Here is a 21,152-nt window from a genome sequence, read left to right as displayed (position 1 = left end):
CGTAGCGGATCCTAGTAGCCTTCAGAGGCCTCTGCCAAGCTAAGGGATTGCGTCCTAGAGCTAAGGTATTCGCTGAACTACATAGATTAACTCGTCGAAAGGACGACGAGTATTGGTTGTTCTAGGCTAAGCCGCATTGTGGGCTTTTCATCGATCTGCCTTCCTCCCTGAAGAATTGGAAGAACCGCTTCTTTATCCTTAGGAGCAAAATTCCGAATGGCTTTGAAGGTTTCCCTCACAGCTGGCTGCACCAGGACCCCATACTTCCGAAGCGCCTCACCCTAAATAGGGAAGAGGGCCTGATGGAGATGGAGCTGAAAGATCAGGCGGTCAGAGAGAAGTTCTCTTGTTTAGATGCGGTGACTGCCGAACTACATCACTGGACAATGGAGTTGATCACTGGCGAAAATCGGGGGCTTCAGCTCTCTGACCTTGGCATCGGTATTTTCCTATATCTCAGATCTTTGGACCTTAGCGATCTCACTGACCTCTTCTTTGTGCAGGTATGGCAAGCGGCGAAGCTTCGAAGGAAAGCCGAAAGTGGAAGAGGGAGGTCTCCCGTAAGGTGGGGGAGATGAAGCGTTCCGAGCTGCTTCAAACGATCGGTCATGAACCTGGGGAAATACAAGGAGGCTCATCTCAACCCTCGGGACCGCCGGTCATAGAAGTGGTTCGATCTCCTCCTCGCCAAGAAGAGCCGCCTCCACCTCCTCCAGTCACTTAGAGTGCAGAAGGGGGTCCTTCCCAGCCTCCTGTAAGGGACCTTTCCCGTTGTGCCCAAATCTTAATCCATTCGCTGGAGAAGAACCACATGGTTCGAGAGAACCTGGGTTTTGCTAAGGTCTTGGGGTCCTCCATCTGCCTCTGGGAGGATCGGGATAGGCTGTCTCCAGACAATCTTGATGACATCCTGACCCGATCCATGAGCCTAAACGTGGAGTGTTTGGTGAATCAGCACATCATTCGGGAGAAGGCTCACCACCTGGGCAAGGAGGTCGAGAAGATGGGGCATGAAGTGGCTTCCCTCCGATCCCAACTCTCATCCGCTCAGAACTACATATCTGAAATTGAGGGGCGGATGAAGTTCTACGAGGACAAGCTGGCCGAACAAGCTCATGTTCTGGCCGAGCGAGATCATGTTCTTGAGGAAGTTCAGGTGCTCCGGGCCGATGAAGTTGCTCACCTCACTGAGGAGCTCAAAGCGAAAGAGGAAGACGCGGTAACAAGGGAGGCCAACGCTTATGTAAATGCTCACAAGGACCTCTTGGCCGAGCTCAAGAAGCATTATCCCAAGGAGGACTTCTCCTGGATGGTCGACCTGGCTCCCTAAGACAAAGAGGAAAGCGAGGAGTAGGCTGAGGGTGAGGAGACTGAGAGAGGAAGTGAGCCAAATGTAGATTAGGCTGGGGGTAATCCTCCAGCCGAATGACTTGTAGAAATTTTAATATGAAATGAAATTCTCTTTTTTGTTCAGTGAATGGATGTGATCGAAAAATCTCTAAATTACTTAAACACTTGATTTTCTGAGCATATTAAAACAACTAAAAGTGATTATTAATCTAAGTGTAAGAGGTCGGAAAACACAATAAGCATGAGATCAGCTAGGAACCAACGCTGAACGGGACTTGATTAAAATTGGAATTTGACTTGAACACTTAAGATCGGGATCATCATTAAACTGGATTGGAACCTTAACTTGATTATTCTTAAACTTTTAAAAGGGAGATCGGCAATAAAAATGGTGACATAAAGATCTAGTGTTGGTTCAATTCCGTTTGCCAAGAGAGATCGGGAATGTAATTGACTAGTTAGGAGATTTAACAATTGGTCCGAGAGGTCGGTACAGCTTTAAAATGACATGGGGACTTAGTATTGATTTGATTCCTTTTGAGGAGAGATCGAAAATGTGGTTGTCCGGCAAAGAGAGATCGAAAATGTAATTGGCTGGCAAAAGGAGACCTAGTGCTGGAGATCGGTTTCGAAATTTATTGATTCCGGGGATCGGCCAAAATATGGTGTTGACAATGGGTCTAGAAGGTTTGGGCAGCCATAACTTGGATTATGTAGGTTCAATTGGTGCAAGGCCAATTGGACATAAAATTAGACACATAATGGCACAATTTTGGTGAAGGAACTCTGTCTAGAAACTAAACATAGGATGCCCTAAAATTTGACAAAATCCGGGTGACTTACATTCTGCCTGGGTAAAATGACTAAATGAATAGTATCCATTCATTTGGTGATAACTCAGTGTAGAAAGGTTCAATTGATCTGAATTTTTACCAGTAGAAAGCTAAGACATAGCCCTACAACTTTCATGAAGAAAATAAACCCAAATTTTGAACATAACATGTCCAAAAACTGACCTGTAATTAGTGTACAAAAACTGCAGAATTGATTCTGCCCAGAATTTCTGGAAAAATTGCAATCCAGCCAGTTATGGTTTTTAGGCCATAACATGAGCTACAAAACTCCAAATGGAGTGACTCAAAAAAATAAATGTAACTAGACACAATATGGAACAACTTTGATGAAGAACATTTGGCCAAATTCTCACTGTAGAATGGCCTAATGGAATAGTAAACTCTAGCACCCAAAACTGAAATTTCTGATTTATTCACCATTGGTTAGAAGTATGGATTGACAACTAATGCCAACACTTTTGGGAACCAAAATGTGGTAAATTTATGTGATTAGGACTTATGCAGCTATTATGCATTGGAAAGTCAATAATTTGACCTAAATAGTAAAATGAATAGTAACATTACATGTAAAGCATGAAAATTCAATCAATAACTTGGTAATGTGTCCTAGTACACCTAGTAAGATTAGTTTGGATAGGTTGGCATGCCAATAGGATTCAGTTAGCAGTACTGCATATGGCATTATGCCATTCTGTGATTTTATGGCTTCTAGCCATTCTGATATTATGATGATACTTGGCCTTGCGCCTAATGTTATGACAACTTATTAGCTGTTCTGTTGCACACCGGGAGACACTATGGGACCGATGGTGTGACGGCCCAAGATACTTAGTAACCAGTGCCAGTTTAACCGTTTATCCAGTCCAATCATCCAGTATAGGTTACTTGATCAACCAAAAATGAAAGTTGATAAATTTAATGAAATAATGGATACAACAAGTACCAAATAAATAAGACTACAAATAATTATAAAAAAATTGTCTATATGAGACATCAATATACACACTGCATATTTATTTTTCTTTTAGTTCTTTTTATTTTATTATTGGCACCACTAAGCATTATTGCTTAGCGCGTCGCTTTTTGCTATGTGTAGGTTCTGGAGAGACTGATAGAGAGCCCAGCAGACCACAGACTGGGTGAGGTCACAGATCTGCATAGAGACAGAGTCACCTCTCATCTACAGTGCATCAGTGGTAGGACCTTTAGGTTCCTTTTGAAATTTTGTTTTTGCATTTTGTAACAGGTAGTAGTTTGTGATTAGTAAATTATGAACTCATGTAAATAGTAAATTGATGTAATCATATGTTGATGCCCATATTTTGGCAAAATTTTGTTAATTAATATAATTTGAGAATATCTTCATGAAATTAAATTTGATTTTGGATTTGAATGAAATTGTGGGTTCATGATGAAAACTTGAGATGGTTGTGAATGTTGAAAATTGTTGAGACCATGTTGATGGTTATTGGAGTTTGAGAATATGGATGAATGTTTTGGAAGTGTTTTTCACATGTTCCGAATAACTGTTTTCTCCATTTTTAGTTGGTACTCTGTCGGATTTTCGATAAAATTTTCGGAACCTTAATGAATTTATAATTTCTATAAATGACTTAAATGAGTCAAATCTCCCAAATTGCATTTCATCATCATAAAAAAATAAATTAAGGAAAGATAAAAATAATTGAGATAAAATATGGTGTTTCGGTACACAATGTGGCATATCTTACTCGGCTATATTATAAATGGGTAAGGGGTGTCACATTTGTACCAATTAATAAATTCTCTAAATTTTATTTTATTTTTTATAAATTTTTCCTATATTTTCTTAACATTTATTCCATCAATTTATGTCTCCTCACTATAGTTTAAGTATTGTTCCAGACATTCTGACTGTCCGAACTGACATTAGTCGTCGGAACAGTAGAATGTATGGACTACCTATGGTGAGGGCGTTACAATTCTTCCCCTCTAAATAGAAATTTTATCCTCGAAATTTACCTAATGTGAAGAGCTGAGGGAACTGCTGCCTCATCGTCTCCTCCCTCTCCCATATCGCTTCTTTTGTGTTGTGGTGTCTCCATAAGACTTTCACTAATGGGATCTTCTTGTTTTTGAGTTCTTTCACTTTTCGTGCCAAGATTCTGACTAGTTCTTCTTCATATGTCAAATCAGGTTGCACAATTGTCTCCTCTACTGAAATGACATGTGAAGGATCTGATCTGTATCTCCTGAGCATCGACACATGGAATACATTGTGAATCATGTCCAACTCAGGTGGTAAAGCTAGCCTGTAGGCTACTGGACCCACAAATTCAATGACATCGTATGGACTAATAAACCTACGGCTTGAATTATCCTTCTTGCCAAATCTTAGGACTTTCTTCCAAGGTGATGCCTTAAGAAACACCTTATCGCCAACTTCATACTCTATATCCTTTCTCCTCAGGTCGGTATATGACTTCTGTCTATCTAAGGTGGCTTTCAAATTGTCTCTGATGAGTTTCACTTTTTCCTTAGTTTGTCTCACCAAGTCTAGGTCCACTACTTTCTCTTCCCCCATTTCTGTCCAACATAAGGGAGTCCTTCATCTCCTCCCATATAATGCTTCGTATGGAGCTATTTTTATGCTGGCTTAGTAGCTGTTGTTGTAAGCAAACTCTACCAAAGGAAGATACTTCTCCCAACTTCCTTCAAAATCAATGATGTAGCTTCTTAACATATCCTTTAATACCTATCATATCATATCATTCATGTCATTAGTGTCAAGTCATTATTATCATTCCTTTAACAATTACAAAAATTCATTAAGTTCTAAGGGTTACCTGAATCACCCTTTTTGACTGACCATCCTTCTGTGGATGAAAAGCTATACTAAAGTGCAGTTTAGTGCCTAAAGACTCCTATAATCTCTTCCAAAACCTCGATGTAAATCTTGGGTCTTAGTCAGATATGATCGAGGTTGGCACTCCATGTAGCCAGACTATCTCATCTATGTAAATCTCTACTAACCTCTCCAGTGAGTAGTTGGCTCTAACTGGCAGGAAGTGAGCTGACTTGGTCAATCTATCCATAATCACCCGTATAGTATCATGCTTCCTCTATGCCAATGGTATCCCAGTGACAAAATTCATGGTGATGCGGTCCCATTTCCACTCTGGTATGGATATAGGTTGCAACAACCCTAATAGAACCTGATGCTCAGCCTTAACTTGCTGGCATGTCAAACATCTAGTCACAAAATCACCAATCTCTTTCTTCATTCCAGGCCACCAACAATGTGTTTTCAGGTCTTGGTACATCTTGGTACTTCCTGGGTGCATAGCATGAAAGCTACTATGCGCCTCTCTTAAGATATTCGTCTTCAATTCCTCATCTCATGGTACACATATTCTGGCTTTATAATACAGGCATCCATCCCCTTTCAACTCATAGTCAGTCTCCTTCCCCTCTTGAGTTCTGACCATAACAGTTAGCAACTTTTCATCCCTTAACTATGCTTCTTGTATTTGCTGTAATAAGCTTGGCTTTACACACAACTCAGCCAAAAGTACCCCATAAAATAATGAAATACAATAGAGGAAAATATAAGAAAAACAAAGAGAAAATAACAGCAATGAAATGTGATTAAGTTAAACAAGTCAAAAACCGTAGCGATCGGTGACCGCATCGGGAAGTTACGGCGAGGACCGTTAACTAGCCCTGGACTACGGAAAACCTTGGAAAATATTTTTGGGACCTAATTAAACATCTATTGAGGTATAAATGATATTAGAAATGTAAAAGAAAAATTAATAAATTAGTACAAAGAAAAAAGAAAAATCAAGAAACAAACAAAAATCGGTGTTACCCAAAAATCGGGAATACAAACCGAATAGGGGCATTTTGGTCAATTGACACCTAGAGTTGCCTTTTGACCTCAATGTCCATTAAAAATGAGTGATAGCACACTTTGAAAATGTCATGAAAATTAAAAATGTGGTACATAAAATAAATGATGGAAGTTTGGGGCATAATTACAATTAAGGGAAATTTTGGATTATTAAACATTTAATCCACCTTAGTGGAGCACTATGGATTTGTATATTGATATTAAGTGGACAGCATATCCCACTTCAGCCACTTCTTCTTCTTCATTTCATCTTTAAGCAGAATCCAATCCTCCCAAAAACTCCATGGATGGCCAAAGCTTCAAGCTCTCATCCACCAAGATCAAGCCATGAAATCTTTAAGGTTCTTTCATTAAACTTTATCCTCATACCTGGGCAGCATATTGGGACAAAAAGAAGGAGTTTGTTAAGGTTTGAGCAAGCTCCAAAAAGAGGTAAGGGTCCAATTCACTTCCTTTCTTAAGTAAATTTTATGTTTAGCTTGAGATGAGTTGATTGGTGATGAAAATTGATGGAATTGTTGAGTTATTGGACTGCCCAATTTTAGGCAGCCATGGGAGCCTATATTATTTGAGTATTCTGCCCAATTTACTTTGCTAAAATTTTGTTGAATAAATATAGAAGTGCCAAGAATGAATATTGAAGTATTAGGAGGAGGAGGAGGATTGCCAAATTAGGAGTGTAAATTCTCTTATGCAGGTTGTGATTGTTGGCAGTGTATAAATTAGGTTATAAGTGTAAAGTTGTGACTCCAATTAGTATGAAGCCAATTGGAGATGAAACTAGACATAAAATAGGCCAACTTTCATGCATAAGTGTTGCTCAAATTCTGCCTAGAAGTGACCTAAAAGAATGACCAAATCCGGATTAGCATAACATAGAACCCAGAATTTGACCATATGAACAGTAGTCAGTATTTTGGCCATAACTCACTCAAAACAGGTCCAAATGACCTGAAATTTATACCATGGAAAGCTTAGACATAGAGCTACAACTCTTATGAAGACATTAAAGCCCAGAAATGACCAGAACCAAGTCAAAATGCTTGCAAAATTTGGGTTACAAAAACTACCCAAATTGACTTTGACCTAAAAATGACCTAAACTTTGCAATATAAGTGCAACTTGACCAGCAATAGTAAAATGACCATAACGTGGTCCATAGAACTCCAAATGACATGAAATCAATCCCAAATTTTCAATAAGACATAAATCTACAACATTAGTAATTTGACCAAAACCCAAAAATCAAGGGAACTAGGTCAATTAACTTGATTAAGTTGGCACACTAAATCTTGAATCGGTACAATTGACCATTAACTCCAGAAAATTCAAATAAGCATATCTTCCACCAAAAGTGTCCAATTTAAATGAGCCATACCAATCTAGAAAGCTAAGAAAGAGACCTAAAACATTGTTTTAGACAACTTCCTTAAATTATAAATGTATAAGGTCAGAATTTAAGGTCAAGCCATTGACCTAATTGAGGACCATGCCAATATAGGACCTTTGAGTCCAAGTTAACAATTTGTCTATAAAGAATTCTATAAGACTTGAAAAATGGTAAGCAAAATTTTTTGTTATCCCTAAGACATAGGGAAACAATACTTATGAAGAATGCTAGACCTCAATGTGATTACAAACAGTCCAAATAAATTAGTAAAATCAGAACCAAAAATGCCTAAAAAGGAAACTAAAACTTAGATTTGACCTAGTTATGGTTAATTGACCATAACTTGAGCTATACAACTCGAAATGGTGTGCGAAATTAAAGAAGACACAATACGAAACAATTTAATGAAGAGAAATCTATTAAATTTACACTGTAGACTAGTCCAATAGACAGTGAACATTGGCTATAAAGTCTGGAAAATGGCAATAAAATGCAATAAGCTTTAAAATGAAAATGGTAACATATACCAACACTTAGAGACTATAAATGTGACAAATTGGGAACATTAAAATTGACTCACTTACAGTGCATCAAAGGTCAATATTATAGGTTGACTAATGAAATGAATTGAAGGGAATAGTACTAAGAAAATTTAGATATTGGATTTTATTGTCAGAAACAATTTAACTGAGTACTGAAACACTTTAAATTGTGTGTTTCAGTTGAAAAGGATATTGAAAAGCACAAGGAACATTAAGTCAAGGCCAAGAGGCGACTCATCAGAGGTTTGTGCTGTCACACCCTACCCCTCTGTAAGGCATAACATGATCCCATAGTATACATAATGAATTACCAACCTCGTCTACTGATAACCCATTAAATACACTACAAGGGATTTTAAAACTTTTCTTACTTCCTTTTACAGTGGTGAGCGCTATTTACAGGTGTTAAAATTTTTTTCTTTTTTTGAACTGAAGTGAAACAGCTAACACATTTGGAATATTGGTAATTTCTGTAAAAATTTTGGCAGAGTGCCATAGGTATTTTGGAATAAAACAGTTCTTCAAAAACCTGTAAAAAATACTTCAAATATATTTCTCAATCTCAAACTCCAACATTCAATCAACTCAAATCCACAATAATTTTTCAGTAATTTCAAAGGATGAGATAAAAAAAATATAACACAATATTTACAAACCAAAATAATTTATAATTTATTTTACAACTTCAATGTACCATTTTAATTTATAACTGCTCAAAACCAAGAACACTATATACATACAGTGAACATACATTACAATACAAAATGCAAAATATGGTACACTCAATATACCCGATGAACTCTCAATATAGCATTAGCAGCCTAGTCTGCTGCCCTATCAGTCTGTCTACCTGCGATAGCAATGAAAAGCTATCGCTGAGTAAAATTTACTCAGTGGTGTACAATAACAATTTGAAATACGATATATAAATCTTTTATTGATAATTCACAAATCAAATAATTAACAATTCCATTTCACAATTTACAAAGTTCATATAACATAAATTTGATCAAATAACTAAATAATACAGTTTTGCCAATCAATAACACCATTTGATCAAATAACTGAATAATACACTTTTGCCAATCAATAACACAATTTGATCAAGTAACTGAATAATACAGTTTTGCCAATCAATAATACAATTTGATCAAATAACTGAATAATACAGTTTTGCCAATCAATAACACAATTTAGGCAATGACAAAATTTTTCCGCACATGCCGTGTTGTACACCACGACAAGACACACTCACCCCAATAATTGAAATCAATGAGGGTGGAAGCTAGCCAAATAATGAGTACTCATCCACACTCACCTCAGACTGGCAAGTCAAAGAGGGAGGAATATAATCACACTCTCCCCATAAATGGAGGAGGAACATAGTAACATTGTCATGCCAAGTGTGAATCAAAACGATTCCAAATCACAATATTTCATACAAACCACAAATCACATTTTATCTCAAAATTTCCATTTGCAAAGTAGGCAACACAATAATTTCCAAATAAGATTCTCAAAGCCAAAAATATCAAAAATTATTCGTAACTCATTTCTCCAAATAAATTTTCTAGTAAAAGCAGTGAATATAAAAAGTATTGTGCACAAACACAATTTAAAACTATAGTGTTCAATTAAATTTTTAAGTAGAAAATGAGAAATCAAAATTATTGTGCACAAACACAATTTAAAACAATAATATACAAATAATCATAATTTATTTCAATTGAAAAATTCAAAAGAAATAACTATTGTGCACAAACACAATTTAAAACAATAACATACGAATAATCATAATTTATTTCAATTGAAAAATTCAAAAGAAATAACTATTATGCACAAACACAATTTAAAACAATAACATACGAATAATCATAATTTATTTCAATTGAAAAATTCAAAAGAAATAACTATTATGCACAAACACAATTTAAAACAATAACATACAAATAATCATAATTTATTTCAGTTGAAAAATTCAAAAGAAAGAACTATTGTGCACAAACCTCTGATATATGCCTCTTGGCTCTGACTCAGTGTTTCCTTTCCCTTTCCCGAGTCTTTGCTAATTGAAACACACAATTTGAAGTGTTTCAATACTCATTTAAACCGTCTCTAACAATAAGGCTTAATACCCAATTTATTGAATTCTATCATTTCCTTAGTCAGCCTAAGATGTTGACCCTCGATGCAGCCTAGGTGAATTAGGTTTTAATGTTACCAATATGTCACATTTTATAGCCTTTTAGTGTTGGTACATGTTACCCAATTCATTTCTATGTATAGTGCATTTTATTGCAATTTGTCGGATTCCGGTATATTAATTTAACCTAATCGGATGACCTAGTTTCCTCGATTTTCAGGTTTCGGTCAAAACTACAAACTTGTAGGTCTATGTCTTATTGTGCGTGGGGAAAAATTTCAGGTCATTCTAAGTTATGTAAGCCAAGTTATGGTCAATCTACCAATGCTGGTTAGAATGCATCAAAATGGTCACTTTAGGTCATTTTTAGGTCACTTTTGGTTCGGCCAGTTTTTGGACCCTAACTTGTGCAAGCTATTTGGCTTGGTTCTGGCCATTTATGGGCTTTGGTGTCTTCATAAGACTTGTAGATATATGTCTCAACTATTCATGATAAAAATATTAGGTCAATTGGATCTGTTTTGAGTGAGTTATGGCCAAAATACTAACTGCTGCCCAAATGGTCAATTTTCAGGCCTTAAATGCACTAATCCAGATTTGGTCATTTTTCACGCTACCTTCCAAGCAGAATTTTGGTAAGCTTCCTTCATGAAAGTTGGTACTTTTTGTGCCTAGTTTCACCTCCAATTGGTCTCATACCAATTGGAGCCATACACTTAATTTTCTAAGCTAAAACACACACTGGCCTGCTATTCATTGTTCATCACTCATCAAATACACATCCTATGCCTACCAAGTTAACTCTTACATGTCATTTCTGTTTTGTACCTTACCATTAACACATTTCACAAAACTTTTTTGGTCATTTTGACAGCTTGTAACCACACTCAATATGCACATTATAGTACAGAATTTTCCAAGTTCAAATTATAAACAATTTAATCACATAACCTAGCTCATTTATATGTCGAAACTCAAACCTTTATACACATATACAAGCTGCCATAACAAGCACCATAATTCAACCATATAATTCCATAAACCAAACCATGAAATAACATATTTTGGTTCACACTTCAAGTTTCCGATTCATACATCTCTCTCAATTAACTTCCAAGCTTCCAAAATCAAGTGTACATTCACATATACATTTAGTACACATCACCCAATTTATTCCTACACACATAGACACTTCATCAACACTTTAATCTACCATTTACATGCAAGGATAAACTGTTCTTATGGAGTTTCCATGGCTACCAAAAATATACATCTCCCTTAAAACATCAAACTCCAAAAATCCTTCCACAATTCAACTACCCATAACACCCACACAATGTTTAATGAAACAAGCATCAAAAATACCTACTTACCACTTTTGAAATTCTTCAAAACCTCACCAAAACTTGATCTTCTTACTGCCTATCTACTGCCCAAGTGGTGTAGAGCAATTTTAGTGAAGGAAGCATTGAAGGATCATGGCTCGATCATGGGAAATGGGAGATCCAAGGTGGAACGGCAATGGAGGAATTCCTTCTTCCATTTTCGGCTGATCTTGGCAAGGTTGAAGAAGATGGGAAATCTACTGTCCACATGGTGATTAAGTGTCCATTTTATGTGTTAGTGGAGCACTAAGTGAAGGTTATAATATTTGTTTATTCTAAAGTTTCCTTATTCCCACATTAAGCTCCTATCTTTTGCTATTTACATTAGGTACCACCAATTTAATTTTTCATGACATTTTCCAAGTGTAATATTATGTATTTTTAATGGACACTTAGGTCAAAAGACTACTTGTGGTGTCAAATGACTACAATGCCCTTGTTCGGATTGCATTCCCAATTTTTTGGTAACACCGAGTTTTATCCGTTTTCTCGATTTCTCACTTCTCTTTATACTAATTAATTAATTTTTCTTTGATATTTCTAATGGTATTTATACTTCAATAGGTCTTTAATTATGTCTTAAAAATATTTTCCAGGGTTCCCCGCAGTGTTCCCCGCAGTCCAGGGCTAGTCAACGGTCCACACCGCAACTTTCCGGTGCAGTTACTCATCGGTAGGGTTCTCGGCTCATTTAACTTGGTTAATTGCTATTATTTTCCTTTATTTTTCTTTTATTTTCTTTTCTCGTATTTCATTATTTTATGTCTCCTCATCCATATCTAAGTGTAGTTCTAGGCATTCTAGCTGTCCGGACAGACACTAGTCACCGGAACAGTAGAACGCACTACTGAATATAGGGGTGTTACAATTCTCCCCCCTTTAAAATAAATTTTGTCCATGAAATTTCACCCAATAGCCATCTTACAATAGTCATACGTTTATTTTCTCCTTTCTATATGATCTTATAATCTTCTTTCCCTCGAATTTGTATAAAACTTTTAACAATCTAATACAACATTTAATTTGTTTGTATAACACCAATCTTCTCTTACTATTGTACTGTCTAATATTTCGATTCATGTTCCTTCTTGAATGACCCTTGAGGTCATGTTAGAATGATTTATCTAGTCATTGGTCCTCTGACCATTCTAGTCAATAGTCTTCCTCACATTCGTAACATTTGTTTATTATATCTGAACCAACTGTTCAAATTTCTACTTCCACAACTCTTTTTAGCTATTAATATTCTATAACTTACTTCCTTTTGTACTAAACTATAACCTTTCTATTTTCTAACTTTTGAGTTTTAAATCTCTAAGTAGGATTTTCAAACTTATTTCTAAGAATTAAATTCTGTCCTGGCATAACTATACCAAAACAGATGCTGTTGGAAACTATTCTCATCTTGGTGTACTATCGAGTTGTACGTAGCTCTACATAATAATCTCAAGTCAGTACTGTAATCTGCAGCTTACAGTATAAATATCAAGAACATTGCATAGTTACTACGATACATCCCAATAGATGAAATTTTTTGATATTTTATCCTTTTCGAATTTACTGATATTCGAATCTTATTCTAATTACAATATTCATTAACAATTACTAACAGTAACATCTTTGCCCTCATCTAGAGCAATTCTATTATTGTAACTTACTTTTACTTCCTCTTGCCTTACATTAAGTAGGCTTGCCATTCAGCTTTATAATTTATGGTGTGTTAGAAAATACTTTTTGCTGATAAACTCTTTCAAAACTAATTTCACTTATTATCACAATCCTTATCTTAAAGGACTAATCACTAATGCATCAAAATTTATTCCCTTGTAAAGGAATAACAACAGAACATATAGTTCTAACACTAACATAAAAGTATGCAGACTCTAGGTCAAATAATACATATATATATCTTTGTTACTAATTGAGAAAGTAATAGCAACAATGTCAAAAGTCTCAGCCTTTTCTCTCTGTCGTATAGCGTATACTCCAGCTGAAGCATCACCCTGTTCTGGCTGATGCACAGTACTCTGACTTATAGGTGTACTACCCCTACCTCTACCTCTGCCTCTACTAACTGATGGTGAACTCTTTGGGGTAGAAACTTGGGTTGATCCCTTTGGTGTAGTAAATGATCTAGAACGACATGGATTTACACAATCCCTAGCAAAATGACCAGTCTCTCCATAATTAAAATATGCTCCTATGGCTCTATAACATAACCCACTATGTTTTTTACCACAAGTTTCACAAAGTCGATCTGACAGCGCATTTCTGGGTTTCTGTTGAGTTTGCTGATCGGATCGAAGTGGTTTCTGTCTAGAAGATCTATCTCTACTGGACTTCTTACTACCTCTATTGTGTCCCCCAAAGTTTTTCCTCTTTCCAGTAGGACCACTGGAACTCTGTTCTACTAACTTTCCCTCTTTTTCTGTCTTCTCTGATTTCTTTTTCTTAGGGGCCGTTTCAGATTCAATTCTTTCTAATTCTAGTGCTTGAGAAATAAGCTCAGAGAAGTTATTATGTTTGAATCCGACCACTTGTAATCTGATACTAGGCTTCAAGCCGATTTCAAACCTCTTACATCTTTCCCTACTGGTAGAAAGAAGACTTACTGCATAATGGCTCAGGCGAAAAAATTCCCTTTCATATTCAGCCATCGATCTACTCCCCTGTTTCAGACTTAGGAACTCTTGCAGCTTCTGGTCTACATAAGCATCAGGGACATATTTTTGTCTGAACTCCCATAGAAAATCATTCCATGTTAGCACTGCAGGTTCTACCAGACTATGGGGAATGGTTTTCCACCAGTCATATGCATCCCCCTATAGCAGAGACACTGAATATTCAAATCTGAGCTCCTCTGTGCAGTGTAGTTTCTTGAACACCCTATCCATTCTCTCTAACCACTGTTCTGCCTCTAGAGGATCTACTGTCCCCTTGAACTCAATAGCCCCATATTTCATCAATTTGTCATACTGCCTAGGAGAAGACTGTGGATGTACCACTGGTGTCTGTAGTGGGACCTGAGTAGGCATGTTACCAGCCATCTGTTGGAACATTGTAGCTGTAACAGCCCGATCCTTCTCCAGTTAGTATTGTTCGCTTTGGCCCATGGGCCTCACGGATTTGTCCCTTGGGAGGTTTCATTCCCAAAAGCGTGCTGACCAGGTGAGGAAGGCTCCCACATATATGGCCCAAATCTTTTCTTCTCGTTTCCGATGTGGGACACGAAGTTTCCACCCCAATGCGTAGCTGGTTGAACAAGCACGTCCCAACCCCATCCCAGGGTCGTGACAAGCCCACCAGCTTCTGCCTGGTGCGTCCTCGCACCACACACCGTACTAGAGGGAGTCCAGCTCTGATACCAAATTGATACATAATAAATTTATTGAACCTAAGTTCTCCAATATACCACATCTCATAAATGTAACACCCCTCACCCGACTACAGTGTAGCAGAGCAAGGCATGCTACAATCGGTGCCGGAGCACCCTAACTTATCTTACTTTATTTTTTTAATAATTTTGAATTCGTTTAATTTAATATCAATTATTTTTTTGACGGAGAAACCAGTGAAGTTTCCCCTATTTTATTATCATTTGGCATATTTCAATATTCACCTGTTTGAAATTCAACAATATTTTAAAATAAAAATCTCATCCGTGCTAATTATAATTATCTCATATTTCAAATCTCATCCATACATTTAATTTCATAATCATTTCTATACATTTCCATTCATACTCAATTCATATGTAAACATTCTCAAATTACATAAGCAAAATTTTCAAATTTCCTTAATTTACATAATTTACAAAATAATTATAAAATTTCATAATTTACATGATACATAAATTAATTACATATGAAAAAGCTAATTTATTAATTTACATCGCATTCCTATTAATTACCTGTTCATAATATACATTATAATACAATATCTAAGTAATTTATACAAAATATAAAATATGTTCTATATGGGCCCCATCTACATGCATTGCTGAGGAGGTGACAAGCTTTGACACTCTTCAGATCAAAACTCCCAAAATTCCCAGTCAAACGTCCATTGGGTTCTAGCTTCAGTACCTGCGCGAAGGAAACAATTTCATCGCCCTAAGCATTGCTGCTTAGTGGTGCAATAATATAAAAAGGAAATAATATACAAATAAAGATAGAAATAAAACATAATTCAAATAATTAAGATTTATTTATACTTCACATGCGGTTTCTAAAATTTAATATGTTTTATCCTAATTTAGTCTTCTTTGGAAGTGTTTATTTCGCCAATGTACAGTAATAATGTACATAGAAAAATAATCTAAAAATAATAAATTTATGCTTATATTATTATGTAAGCCACATTTGCAATATTTATGTATGTTATAATTTTCTTTGCTAATCTTTTAGCATTTTTTTCAATACTTTCTAGGTTGTCTCAGTTTATTTCATAATAAGTAAATTTTAATATTGATCCAGTTTATTTCGATTCTTTCTAATAAATAACTATTCTAATTTATTTTAGGTCATTTTACTCATTTATTTAATTTCTAATATTTTTAATTTCTAATATTCTTAACTTATTTCAATAAATTTCATTGCCCAAGTAACCTATGACAGGCTGACTAAACTGGATAACGGGTCGTTGGCACTGAACACCACGATGCCTCGGGCCGTCATACCATGGGACACAAAACGTCAACCACGTATGCAGTCAGTATGGCTAAAAAGCCATGATAACACATAATGGGGCATAAAAGCCATGAATGTTGGCATAAAGCCATGAATACGGGCATACAGCCATGAATACGGGCATAAAGCCATGAATACAGGCATAAAGCCTTTCGCAGTACTGCTAAAACAATACCCTATTGGCATGCCAAACTATCCAATCTGACACACATGTCTAGGCAATACAAGGGCACATAATATCATTAAATATTAATATATTGTGTTTTATGACTTTATTATTTCATAATAAATTTCATAATTTATACATTCATCATACTATTCATACATTTCTTACTTCATTCATATTGATCACAATTCACAACAATGGTGTTCATATACCATTGTACTTAAAACATTCTTCCTTTCTTTTATAAAGAAAACTAATGTTCTATTCATATTTTCATGTGATTTATTTATTCATTACAATATTTATATGAATTCATAACTCATACAAGGTGTTATTATCTTATTTGTAATGGAAACATAAATCCTAATGTAAACCTCATCCCATTTATACTCAACAATCCATCTAGGTTAATGTCATTTCATATTCAAGTGGTATTACTTATGTTTTATTAGACCTACAAGTATTGGAAATATATCTTAACTATATACTCACATAACTTAAATGTTCATTAAGCCATTTAGGTGAATTACTATTTCTATTCCAAATAATCCATGAATGTTTCATGGATTCCAAATTTTCATACCTTAATTTCCTCTACCAATTTAGTTATTATACTTTGTGTCTTTGTATTACTATTCACATTACTATTCACTCAAATTATTGACTTTTTGATACATAATAAATTTATTGAACCTAAGTTCTCCAATATACCACATCTTGCATTCAAAATTTGTTGGTATTGGTTGCCAATACCATTTCCAAGCTTAATGTTAATTGGGCAGAATTTTCAGTTTTCATGCTTTGTCTTTACTGTTCCATTAGTCACTTTTGCAGTGGGAATTTGGAAAAATGTTCAAAGAAAGTTGTTCCTTATTTTGTCTAGTTGAATTTACTTTTTTGAATCACTCCATTTGGAGTTTTGTAGCTCAAGTTATGGCCTAAAAACCATGACTGGCCGGATTGGGCAGAACCCAAAATTCTGGGTAAAGTTGTTTCTGCCAGATTTGGTAACTCAAGTTTGGTTGGCAGTTTGACTAGGTTATGGTCATAATTTGGGTAAGGTTTCTTCATAAAAGTTGTTGGTGTATATCTCAGCTTGTTGCTGGTAAAATTTCAGGTCAATTAGACCTTGCTACATTGAGTTATGGCCAAATGACCAAATACTGTTCATTTGGTCATTTTGCCCAGGCAGATTGCAGGTCACCCAAATTAGGGCAAACTTTTGGTCAAGTTGGTTTGGTTTTCTGGGCATGATTTCTTCACCAAAGTTGTGCCATTATGTGTCTTGTTTCATGTCCAATTAGCTTTGCACCAATTGAACCTCTACAATTCAAGTTATTGCTTCCCAAACCTGCTGGACTCATGCCCAGTCCTGCAGGTCACCAAGGGCAGCCCATTCACTCAATTTCCTCATGTCACTCATTTCTAGACCAGAAATGGGCCTCCACCTTATTAATTTCTGCATGTAACTTCATTAAATCAAAGCATGCTTAACCATTTTTCCTCTAAAATTTCCAGCTCATGCAATATACATGTTACTAGAATGAATAGTGCACTCAGTGCACAATCAGCATGCAGAAACAGGGTGCAAAAATAATCACCATAATTTATAGAAACAAGATTTCAAGACCATATTTTCTAGAAATCAACCTTCATATGTTTAACTCAATCTCCAATTGGAATCACATCAAAATCAGATTGGAAATTGCAGAACTAATTAAAAAGGTGCAACCTGTCTAGAATCCAGTACCTGCAGGATAGTAGTAAGGAAATGCAAAAATATCAACCAGTAGCTACCATAATTAGCTCTTGGCCACAACTACAAGGTTTTAGAACATTCAATAAGCGTTTCAAGCACTCAAGAATCACATCATTTTGAGTTTTGTGGCTCTAGTTATGATTTATTGAAGGTGGCTGTCCTGTTGCAGGAAATCAGCAGAACAGAGTTCACATCTGAGCAATAAAATGTTTTGTCCTCAAACCCTAACCTAACATTAGAATCAGGTCTGCCATAAAACTACAAAGTTTTAGAACATTCCTTAAAGTTTCTTTTGACATAAAAATTGCCCTGATCTGAGATCCCTAACTCCAGTTATGAATTTTTAAAATTTACTGTTCACGTATATACTGTACAGATTCCAGATTTTCACTCATCTATAATTTCCTGTGGCACCTAGTTGTAGGATTTACTAATTTCTTTCATAAAACACAGAAATAACTATAAGTTAAAGCACTAACCTTTGTGTGTGTCAACCCAAGCTTGAAGAAAAATCTTTTTCTCCTTTTCTTTTGCTGCCTTAGGCTTGTTCTAGTTGCAAGGAGCAATTTTTGTGAAATCAACAAGTGATTTTATGGTGTGTTTACAAGGAACTTTTAGAGAGAAGTAAAAGCATCCATGGAGAATAGAGAGGGAGAGAGTTTCGGCTGGTTGAAGAAGAAGGGCAACAGATTGTTGTTTTTCATTTTAACTCATTTTATCCCTTTTTAATTAGTTTATAAGGTGTGTGTTACAATATGATTGGTGGAGGACTTTTAATGACACAATAATGATGCCATAATTTATATTTTATTTCATTTTCTTTTCTACTCATTTTCAATTAAATTTTTAACAATATTTATTTACATTTTAGATCATAATAATTATTTACTTAATTGGACAAGTCGGTCAAAAATCATCTCTAAAGACGAAATGACCAAAATGCCCTCCGTTTGGCTTAACAGACTAAAATTGTCTGTACCGATTGAAAAATTTTTCTAAGCATTTCCTTGGCATTCTAATGCCATAGAAACCTCAATGACCCTTCTCTGGAGTCTCAAAAATTATTTTATGAATTTTTCCCTGGGTCTAGGGCTCCTAGTTGCGAGAACCGCAACTTCTCACTAGGTTACCCATCGCTAGGGCACCGGCTCATTTAACTTGGTTGTATTTTATTTCTAAAATTTTTCCTAAATTTTTCTTATTAATATTTGAGTTATTTATGCCTCCTCACCCTAGTCTAATTATTTTTCCAGATGTTTTAGCTGTCCAGACCGACACCGGTCACCGGAACAGTAGAATGTACGTAATTGCTACAGTGAGGGTGTTACAATTCTTCCCCTCTAATAAAAATTTCGTCCTCGAAATTTACCAGGTGTAGGTATCTGAGATAATTCCTTTACCTTTCTATTGCTCCCTCTATCTACTTCTTTTATATATATATATGGTACTATTTAGTCTTTTCGAATCTATCATTATACACTTAGGCATATCATAAGGGAAAGATACTTTACCTCAAATTCACATTTGGGGCTTCTTGCTCCTCTCCGGCTTGGGTGACATTTGGAAGTGGTGGTAATGTTGTACTTGGTCCTTCCACGACCTCTGTCTGGGTCCGTGGTAAATTCCTCTTAGGACAATTTTTCAGACGATGGTCTATGGCCCCACATCTATAACAAGCTCCAGTCAATCCCCTACATTCACCTTTATGCCACTTGTTACAATGGCCACATTTTCTTGCTAGTCTTGGCGCACTCACTACTAGTGTTTCTGGTTGATCTCTTCTAGGTGTAGGCCTGGATCTAGATCTCCTACTTTGATCAGTTGTTTGACTTAACTGTTCTCTCGGCCTCTTATTACTAGACTGTCCAAATTTCCTTTTTTGCTGATCACCACTCCTTTTCTGTTCCTCTTCATGAACACAGCTAATATATTTCTTTCTGAACTCTATCAGAAAGAATTCCCAAGTTACGTCGGCTGGTGGCACTACCTTAGTTACAACATCCCACCACAGATATGTAGCTTCTTGTAACAATGAAACTGCACACTCCAAACTCTGTTCTGGTGTGCAATGGAGCTACTGCAGGACTCTTTTAGTCCTTTCTAACCAATACTCAGCTGCTGAAGAATCGTCTTCCTTTTTACCATTGAAATCTACAGCTCCATACTTCCTAATTTTTCCTAGAGGTGATTTCTGCTGAGACAGTGGGGGAATAACCCCAATCATCTGTCGAAAGAATCCAGTCATCTGCTCAAACAAGGCCTGTTGGGGTTGTACAGGCACCTCTTGCACTGGTGGAGCAGGATCTCCCCGATTTTCAATATCACTCCCAGTTGGAATACGGCTTACTGCTTCTTCTTCTACTGCCCTCTGCGATTCTGAGTCCATACCTTAACCTAAAATAACTAAGAAAATAGATCTACATTAGTGTCACCTCGACTCATATGAATGCAATGCATGTTATGCACACTATCCCTTTCCATCTATCTATGCCTAGGAACGCCTAAACCGTGCTCTGATACCAATAAATGTAACACCCCTCACTCGACTACAGTGTAGCCGAGCAAGGCGTGCTACAATCGGTGCCGGAGCACCCTAACTTATCTTACTTTATTTTTTTAATAATTTTGAATTCGTTTAATTTAATATCAATTATTTTTTTGACGGAGAAACCAGTGAAGTTTCCCCTATTTTATTATCATTTGGCGTATTTCAATATTCACCTATTTGAAATTCAACAATATTTTAAAATAAAAATCTCATCCGTGCTAATCATAATTATCTCATATTTCAAATCTCATCCATACATTTCAATTTCATAATCATTTCTATACATTTCCATTCATACTCAATTCATATGTAAACATTCTCAAATTACATAAGCAAAATTTTCAAATTTCCTTAATTTACATAATTTACAAAATAATTACAAAATTTCATAATTTACATGATATATAAATTAATTACATATGAAAAAGCTAATTT

Source organism: Hevea brasiliensis, chromosome 9 (genome assembly GCF_030052815.1).
Source record: "Hevea brasiliensis isolate MT/VB/25A 57/8 chromosome 9, ASM3005281v1, whole genome shotgun sequence".
Taxonomy (NCBI): Eukaryota; Viridiplantae; Streptophyta; class Magnoliopsida; order Malpighiales; family Euphorbiaceae; genus Hevea; species Hevea brasiliensis.
The sequence above is the reverse complement of the archived record's forward strand: the minus strand, read 5'-3'. Positions refer to the sequence as shown.